The following is a 9,408-nucleotide window of genomic DNA, read 5'->3' as shown; positions in this document are numbered from 1 at the left end:
TTGTGGGTGCAGGACGTTTTCATTTACTCCTGGGACGTGGGGAATTTCGATTTGTGTCTTCATGGAGGAGGTCACAGTTGAGCTGGCTCTTGGAGGGTGACTTGTGTTTGGGAAGAGCCATAAGCAGCAGGGACAGTATCTCAAACAGGCCAAATAGCAGGAGCTATAATATTAACCTAGAGATTCTTTTTTTTTTCTTTCTTTTTTAAAGATTTTGTTTATCTGACAGAGAGAGGCACAGTGAGAGAGGGAACACAAGCAGGGGGAGTGGGAGAGGGAGAAGCAGGCTTCCTGCCGAACAGGGAGCCCGACGCGGGGCTCGATCCCAGGACCCTGGGACCACGACCTGATCCGAAGGCAGAGGCTTAACGACTGAGCCACCCAGGCGCCCCTAGCCTAGAGATTCTTTTCTCTTTCCTAAGTGAGGTTACATGTATTCTGTTTCTAACTTTACTTCCTTGATTTAGTGGAGCTCATTCTCCTAGTAACTTCCTGAGAAAGGTGGTGGGGTTGTTGTGTTTTTTGTTTTGTTTTGTTTAGACCTTGTCAGAAAACATGTATATTCCAAATACCTAATTTACAGTCTGGCTGTGTATAGTATTCTAGGTTATTGTTTTATTTATTTTTTTAAAGGTTGTATTATCTGTCACAGAGAGAGAGCACGCGTGCACACACAAGCTGGAGGAATGGCAGGCAGAGGGAGAAGCAGGCTCCCTGCTGAGCAGGGAGCCCGATGTGGGGCTCAGTCCCAGGACCCTGGGATCATGACCTGAGCCGAAGGCAGATGCTTAATGACTGAGCCACCCAGGCGCCCCTGAGTTATTGTTTTAGTCAGGATGGAAGAGGTGATGTTGCAGTGACAGATTAATTCGGAAATTTCAGTGTGTAAATAGAGGTTATTTCTTGCTTTCCCCAAGTTTGCGCTGGGCCTGGGGCTCTTCTTGTGTCTTCCCCTGGATGCAGTGTGCTTTCCCCTGAAGTTCCCTGTCGTATCACCCCATGGCTCTGGGCTACCACAGCAGGTGCAAGGGAGAGCTGACGGGTCATACACGGGCACTGAAATATTTGACCCCGAAGTGACACTTGTCACTTTCCTCACAGTCCATTTACCAGAAGTAGTGGCTTTCTCTTAGAAATTTGAAGATGTTGCACCACCAACTTCCAGCATTACTAAGTTAGTTGCTGTCTGTTTCCCAGTCATTTGTATGTCTTTCTTTCCCCCTCTTTTTTGGGGAGGCTTTTAGTTTTGTTTTATTATCTCCTAAGAATTTCATCATGGTGTGCCTGATTATTTTTCTTCTTTGCATTGAGCATTCCATGGATCCTTTCAGTCTGTAAGCTTAAGTTGTTCAGTTACAGGAAAATTTTCAGAGTTTGCTTTGTAATTTCTTCCCTTTCATTTTCTTTTCTTGACTGGAGCTCTTCTTCAGATGTTGGACCTTGTGGATCAGTATCTTAATTTTTTTAGTTTTTCCTGAAACTTTTAAAGCCAGAATAAAAACAAAAGCAACAAACATAGATCTTTGGGCCTTACTTAATTGTTACTAGGTTGTAAAAAAAATTCTCTAAGGGTCTTATCTACTGGGTACTTTAACCAGTGAGGCTATACTTTGTCATAGGCAGTGAAAGCGGTGAAATTGTTTAGGGAACTTGCTGATGTAGTACATTGGTAAGTGTCTAGACAGGTATAAAAATGTATACATTAAGCATTTAATGTGCATACACCTCATAGATAGTGATGTACTGGTGTATAGGTGTGCTACCCTTTTTTTCTTTAAATATTTTATTTTTTAAGTAACGTCTACACCCAGTGTGGGGCTTGACTTCACGACCTAAGATCAAGAGTCGCATGCTCCACCGACTGAGCCAGCTAGTCACCCCAAGTGTTGTACTTTCTAAATCTACTTTCTAAATTTTTATTTTTATTTTTTTTTAAAGAATTTATTTATTTGAGAGAGAGAGAATGAGAGATAGCACGAGAGGGAAGAGGGTCAGAGGGGGAAGCAGACTCCCCGCTGAGCAGGGAGCCCGATGCGGGACTCGATCCCAGGACCCCGGGATCATGACCTGAGCTGAAGGCAGAACGCTTCACGACTGAGCCACCCAGGCGCCCCTCACACTACTTTTTTAAAAATAAAGCTTATTGTGTAAGATCTGAAGGCCCTAAAAGAAGTCAAAGTGATTCTGTTACATTGACTATTTTCCATTTATTTTTATTTGGATGTAGTTGTCAAGAACTGGGAGGGGTAGGAGGTCACACCCTCTGCTCAAGCTGTCGCCTAGGCCTGGCAGTTTCCTGGTTGCTGCCAGAAGACATGAGGCTCCTGGGTCAGAGGTAAAGGACTTCATTACTCAGGGCACTGTGAGCATTTGTGCCAGTTCCCCGAACACAGTCCATGTTGAGGAGAGAACGTAGGGGCCGGAGGAGAAAGCGAGGAGACAAATTAGGAGGCAGTTAAGTAACGTGGCCGAGATAGCAAGCACAATAGCGTGGGGCAGTGGTGGCAGCAAGTGATTGGATTCTGCATCTACTTTGAAAGTAGTTGAGCCATGACCCTGGGTGTGGTAAGTGAGGGAAAGGGGAACCACGGGTGATTGTGGAGGTATTGATCGGAACAGTTGGAAGAATGGAGTAACCATAGACCGAAGTGGGAAAGGCTGCGAGTAGAGTAGGTGTGGGGCTGGGATGGGAAAGATCCAGGGTTTAGTTTTGAACATGTGCAGTCTCGGATACCCCTAAGACCGTGAATGGCGGTGTCAAGAAGGGAGTTGACTGGAAGTAGGCTAGTTAAAGATGTGGATTTGGGAGTGGAGGACACATCAGTGCTCTTTCAGGCGTGAGAGTGAGTGAAGTCCCTGGGGCGTGAGTGTAGCTGGAGAGAGAGTGACGCAGCGTGAGTGCTGGGGTATCCAGCGTGAAGAGATTGGGGGCACAGTAGTCTGAGAATGACGGAGCAGCCGTGTCAGGTGCTGTGGACAGAGCATCTCGGGTAAGAACTGAGCACTGAGGCTGGATCTGCAGTGGGGACATCACTGGTGACCTTGACCAGAGCCGTTTCTGTTTGATGGGATAGAGAGGGTCTCTGGTGTGGGTGGAGGGAACACGGGAGAAACGGGTTCGTAGGCCTCTGGTATGGATGCTTTTCCCAAGGTGTTTTGTTGCGAAGGGGATTAAAGAGCTGGAACCATAGTCGGCGGGGAAGACAGGATAAAGGCAAGTTTGTCTGTATGAGAAATGATGTTTTTAGGAGCGATCCAGTACAGGGGGAACTTGTTGGGATGGGAGGGCCTTTAGAGAGGTGCGTGGATCGGTAAAGTAACAGGATGGTTTTGTCCGAAATTTTCTTCTCATGTCCTAAATATCTCAGTGGAATAGGGAGCTGGGCCATCAGCTGAGATTAAAGATGGGGGAGCAAGTGTTAACAGGTGCGAAGAAAGATGTGGGTTGGTTGACAAGCAAGGGGAGAGACTGAATGGGTCAGGGAGCATTAAGGTTCCAGCAGAGGTTCACGGTCATGACGTTAAGTGAGACCAGGCAGAGTGGTTATGAGTTTCTCCAGCCACATTTTCCGGTAAGGGTGCAGGCATGGCGTGGGCAGAGTGGACTGAAGCAATGTTGTCGCTTTGCCAAGAGAGTGTTTCGGAGTAAAGGGGGAAAGGGAATTGAGGGTACATGCTAGGGAATGACTATGATTGAGTGTGGAATGTAAACTGAGTAAGGACTTAAGAGGATCACTGAAAAACTGGCGAGTTTATTCTTTTAGAGTTGATATTTATATATTAAGTCTGTATTAATTAACTCTGTATTGATATAACACTCAGACTGAATATTTCAGGTCAGACCTGACTATATATACATAAATCAAAATTAAATGTCACAGTGGCAAAAACTTGTTTTGGGTGGGTTGAAGAGAAAGAGAAGGCTGCCTCGGTTCTCATTAAAAAAAAATACAGTATCCTTATCTATTGATAGATATTTTTGTTCAGTCGTGGTAAAACTGAAAGCCAAGAAAAGGCCTTGTATTTTGCTTTAACTTGAGGGATTTACTCAGCCATTCCCTTTAGAAAAGTAACTTAACAAACAAACTCACAGACCTTTTTCTTATAAAAACTCCATATTTATAGAATATTTAGAAAATAAAGTATTGAAAACAGTATTTACAGAGCATTCTGTGGTCCAGATGGCAGTTCTGCTGTATTGCTTTCTGGTCTGGTGTGCCTCCCTATTCTTTCTACATAATCAAGACCACACTGTACATATAATTTTGTTTCCTGTGTTTTTGCACTTAACAAATGAACAATATGAACTTTTCCCTCATGTTATTTATAACCCTGTATAAATATCAATTTTAGTGGTTCCCTAAAGTTCCATTGTGTAGATGTGCTAGAATTTTGTTTACAATTCTCAGACTGTTGGAAATTAGAATGTTTCTGATTCTTAAAATCTATTTTTTATCATATGTAATAATGTAGGGGACATTGTTATGCTTTGGTTTCATGTTATTTCTTTAAGAGTTATTAAAAACAGCATTATTGGGTCAGAGAGTATGAATATTTTTTTAAGAGTTGCATAGAACCAAGTTTTGTGAACAGTTGCATAGAACTGAGCTTTTTTTTTTAACAACTATATTAAGACATTTTCAAGTAATGAATATCATCATTCAGAAAAATCTTTGCTAATTTGAGTTGTGAAAAGTCATTTCTATTTTAATTTCGTTTCTTTGATTCTTATCAGGGTCAGTATTTTTTTAGATTTACTTATTTATTTTAGAGACTGGGGAGAGGGAGAGGAGAGTGCCCCCATGAGTCAGGGGAGGGGCAGAGGCAAGAATCTTCCCCGCAGACCCCCCACTGAGCTGGAGAGCCTCATGTAGGACTAGACCTTCTGGCCCGTAGTTCTTCTGGCCCATGAGATCATGACCTGAACTGAAACCAAACCAAGGGTTGGAGGCTTAACCGACTGAGCCACCCAGGAGCCTCAGGGTCAGTATTTTCTTCTGTGAATGTGTTGAGCCAGTTGGTTGTCCATGTGGAAGAATGTAAATTAATCCTTACCTTATATAAATCAATACTAGGTTAATCAAGGACTTACACATGAGAAGCAAAACTTCAATAGTTTTATAGGAAATATGGAAGAGTATGTGACTTCAGTATCGGCAGGATTTCTTAAGACAACAAAAGGAGCAAACAATAAAAGAAGACTGACAAAGTCAACTACACTAAAATGAGAAACTTCCTCAAGGTGCCACAAAAAAAGTCAATATACAAGTACTCTACAGCTGTAGGAAAAAGAAAGTAGATGATCCATATGAACTGATATGCACTGAGTTCTAGGAGTCTAAAGTGTACCTGCTCTATCTTAAATCTTTTTGTTCTATATATTTAGCCACGCATTTTAACATTTTTCTCACAGTAAGGATAGCAGAGAAATGTTTAAAAGTCAGGCTGTTCTGCATTCTCACCGGCAACATAGGAAGGTTCTAGTTTCTCTACGTACTTGTTAACACTAGGTCTGGTCATTCAGATGGGTGTGTAGTGGTGTATCATTGTGGCTTTAATTTATATTTTCTTTTTTTTTTTTTAAAGATTTTATTTATTTATTTGGCAAAGAGATACAGCGAGAGAGGGAACACAAGCAGGGGGAAGTGGGAGAGGGAGAAGCAGACTTCCTGCTGAGCAGGGAGCCCCATGCGGGGCTCGATCCTAGGACCCTGGGATCATGACCTGAGCCGAAGGCAGGCGCTTAATGACTGAGACACCCAGGTGCCCCTAATTTATATTTTCTTAATGACCAGTAACATTAAGCACCTTTTCATGTGCTTGTTAGCCATTTGCACGCATTCTGTCGTCTTTGGTAAAAGATCTACCCATGTCCTTTGCCCATTTAAAAAAAATTATGTTGTCTTAATTCAGTTGTAAGAGTTTTTTATTTGTTCTGCTTAAAGGTGTTATATCAGATATGTGATATACAAATATTTTTTCCTAGTCTGTGACTTGCTCTCTTTTGACGTGTTTTGGAGCATAAAGTTTGTAATTTTAATGAAGTCCTAAAGTTGAGTGGTTTTCACGAATAAGTTCCTCAGTTCTTTTTTTTTTTTTTTTTTAAGATTTATTTATTTATTTGTTTGATAGAGAGACAGCGAGAGAGGGAACACAAGCAGGGGGAGTGGGAGAGGGAGAAGCGGGCTTCCCGTGGAGCAGGGAGCCCGACGTGGGGCTCGATCCCAGGACCCTGGGATCATGACCTGAGCCGAAGGCAGACGCCTAATGACTGAACCACCCAGGCGCCCAAGTTCCTCAGTTCTTGCGTGCTGTTAGTTTATCTCCAAAGTGCTGAAATGGTTGCTTTCTACAGTTTGACCCAACTTTATGGTTGCCTTTTGCAGAGGGGATTTATCAGCCTTCTTGGGCCACCGTGCCAGAAGTGAGTTCCCCTGGGCAGATACTTGTTTGATGTCTATTTTTAGATGACAAAACTGAGGCATGGATGTGCACAGTCATTAGGAAATGCTGGCTGTGATTTGAACTCAGGTAGCGTGGTTCTAGGATCTGTGATCTTAGTCACTAGGCTCTGCTTTCCCATTCTAATACAGTCAGAAAAGGTGGTAGTTTCTAGATCATGCACCACGGGTCAGCACTTGTGTCTGTTACTTGGCCCCTTCCCTTGTGACTTTGGGCAGACTGTTAAACTTTCTTTCCTTTTTTTTTTAAAAAAGATTTTATTTATTTATTTATTTTAGAGAGAGAAAGAGAAAGAGCATGCACTTGATTGGGGAAGGGGAGAGGGAGAGGGAAAGGATCTCAAGACGACTCTGCCCTGAGCACAGAGCCTGATGGGGGGCTCGAACTCAGGACCCTGAGATCATGATCTGAGCCGAAACCAAGGGTCAGACACTTAACCGGCTGAGCCCCCAGGTGTCCCAGATTGATAAGCTTTCTGAGGTTTAGCTTCCTCTTCTATTAAATGGGGATAAAGATATAAAGATAGTACCTTCCAGTAGCGTTCTTATGAGGATTAAGATTAATGTACATTTTTCGGGATGTAGTCATCTCTCAGTGGGCAGTGGTTGTGCTGGTGTTGGTAATAGAAGTCGCATGGGGGGCAGAGGTAGTAACGGTGGCGGCAGGACCCCTCCTTCTTCCTCCTGGCTACCGCTCCTCTGGGGATAGCATCCAAACGCTGTGCCTTTGCAGCCCTTCCCCCAGTCTTTGCAAATAGCTGCTTGCTTATAGTCTGTACTGGAATCTAAGGTCCTTGAGGGTAAGGTCTTTTTCCCCTCTGTGCAGGGCTGGAAGCATCTCCTCCTACTTTTCAAGGAAGTGCAGTGTCTTACCAGTGTCAGGACAAGGATGTCACCTGGAATGATAAATAAGGCAGGAGAGGGGGCCACAGAGTGGTTAAGGAAACCGAGGGAAATCATAGTGAATGATGAGAAGCACTTGCTATATGGGGCAAACCCTGGGGAGCCCAGGTTGGCGAGGTCAGGGATTTGGGTTGGATAAGGTGTTCATTCCTGGCGCACATAAGGAACAGAGCCACCAGAAGAGTCCCCCTTGTGAACAGGGAAGCAGAAGACTGAAGTATGAGGGTGAGGTGCCTGGAAGGGCACAGGGCACGGAGGAGAAAGGTTTGCATCCTGAGACGAGGCGAGGGAGAATTGGGAACAGCTGGAGAAGGTTTAGGGAGAGACGGATTTAGGAAAACTTCTTGAGACCTTTGACCCTGAGGGTATCAGAGCCCTGCTTTTCTGGATAAGAGGTGACTGAAACACACAAAGATATGTTTTACCTGGACTGCCTGTTTTCTTTTCTCAGGGTGCGGTGGGGTGGTTGTTTTGTAGTAAAGTGAAATGTGCTCACTGGTTGCAGGAAGATCTAACACAGGATTCCCCCACTATCTGAAAGCCGGGTGTTCCTGTGAAACCTTTTATGAGCCAAAATGGTATGTAAAGTGAAGAAGCAGTTATCATTAATTTATATGGGAAATGTTTTGAGTATTTCCAGACTCCCCAAAATAACCTATTTTAGGCTTTTCTGATACCTTAAAACACATCTTGCCTACGGATGCACAGAACCAACCAAGAGAAAGCACGCATGCTCACAGACACAGTGCAAAGCTCTGGGGGCCGGATGCCGAGATGCTGAGTGCAGTTCCCGGGGAAGGCGCTGGGGGGCGCCGCGCTCGCTGTTTGAGTGAGTGCGGCCTCCCACCCTGCTCACTGCCAGACAAACACTGAATGCTGTTTCTGTCTTTTGCCTTTGCCATAAAAGCCAAAAATCCTCTGTGGATTTCTTTTGGTCAGCACAAACAGGTACTGATATAGGTCTTTTTGTAAAAGTAACATGGCGTAAGGCGGAGTTCAAAAAGCAGACAACACTTGTATAGAAAATAGCAGGCTGTTGGGGTTCCTGACTCCTTGCCCTAGTCACTAGAGTTGCAATCATCGATAATGGATATTCTTTGAGACATTTACTATATATGTGTAGGTATATAAATACGTATACAAATGGGATCGTGCTTGCATTTTGTTTTGTAGCTTGCCCTTTACCGACAATGTATTTGAATCTCTTTATCTGCATAATATTCCCATTATATTGGTGGATTATAATTTATTAAACTTGTCCACTGATTTTTGTTGTATATTATTCTTGTTTCCTGATATTTAGGTTAACTCTGCATTTTTGCCAAAATAGACTATTCAGTAAATGTCTGTGTAGTGAGTAAGTGGGCTCATTCTGTAGAATCAGTTCTTTGATCTTAAGCACACCCTTAATCTCTGCCTCAGCTTTCCCATCTATACAGTGGGAATATTACTGTTTTCACTACCACTATTAGCTGCAAACACATACAGCCTAATACATGCTACACCGTGATGTTGTGAGGACACCACATATATTAACACATTTAAACCTCACAACTGACCTGAGTGGTAGGTACTGTTATTTTGAAGATCACACAACTGTTAAATTGTGGACCCAGGAAATACATGAACTCATGCTTGGTGGTTCCAGAGTGCTTCCCACTGTGTTAGACTGCTTTCTGCACAGTACCGAACCCACAGGGTTCTAAGGATTAAATGAGATGCAGTATATTCAGAAGGCTTAAACCAAAGCCTGGCATGTATTAGGCTAATGCGTGGTCTGTATGTACCAGTACTAGGTAAATGATCACATAATGGTAGCTTTAAAAATTTTTAATGCCGTAGGGAACATAATTTTCCATACGCATGAATATATATCCAAAATACAAATTCCTGATCGCATAATTACTTCGTTAAAGCATATGTAAATTTAAAATTTTGATAAATATTTTCAAATAATTCTCCACAAATTTTACCAGTTTATACTTCAGCAGTGAGTTATGAGTGCTCAGTTTTTCATACCCTTGCCAGCATTGTTAATTGATTT

The 9,408-nt window shown here is 43.1% G+C and overlaps 1 protein-coding gene across 5 annotated transcripts in view; it reads left to right on the top strand.

Annotated features, from left to right (window-relative positions):
• SOCS6 (suppressor of cytokine signaling 6) overlaps positions 1 to 9,408 on the top strand; it is a 37,594-nt gene that overhangs the window by 6,312 nt on the left and 21,874 nt on the right. Inside the window, exon 2 of one of the 5 annotated variants that reach the window (XM_073898059.1) lies at positions 2,228 to 2,335. The exons of the other annotated variants lie outside the window; for them this stretch is intronic. The gene's annotated coding sequence lies outside the window, so the exon portion shown is untranslated. The remainder of the gene's footprint in view (positions 1 to 2,227; positions 2,336 to 9,408) is intronic. 5 annotated transcript variants of the gene reach the window in all.

This window comes from Callorhinus ursinus, unplaced genomic scaffold, assembly GCF_003265705.2.
Source record: "Callorhinus ursinus isolate GAN/ISIS: 27379988/994484 unplaced genomic scaffold, GSC_fseal_2.0 scaffold11, whole genome shotgun sequence".
NCBI classification, from domain to species: Eukaryota; Metazoa; Chordata; class Mammalia; order Carnivora; family Otariidae; genus Callorhinus; species Callorhinus ursinus.
Note: the sequence above shows the minus strand (reverse complement) of the source record. Positions and strands in the feature narration are given on the sequence as shown.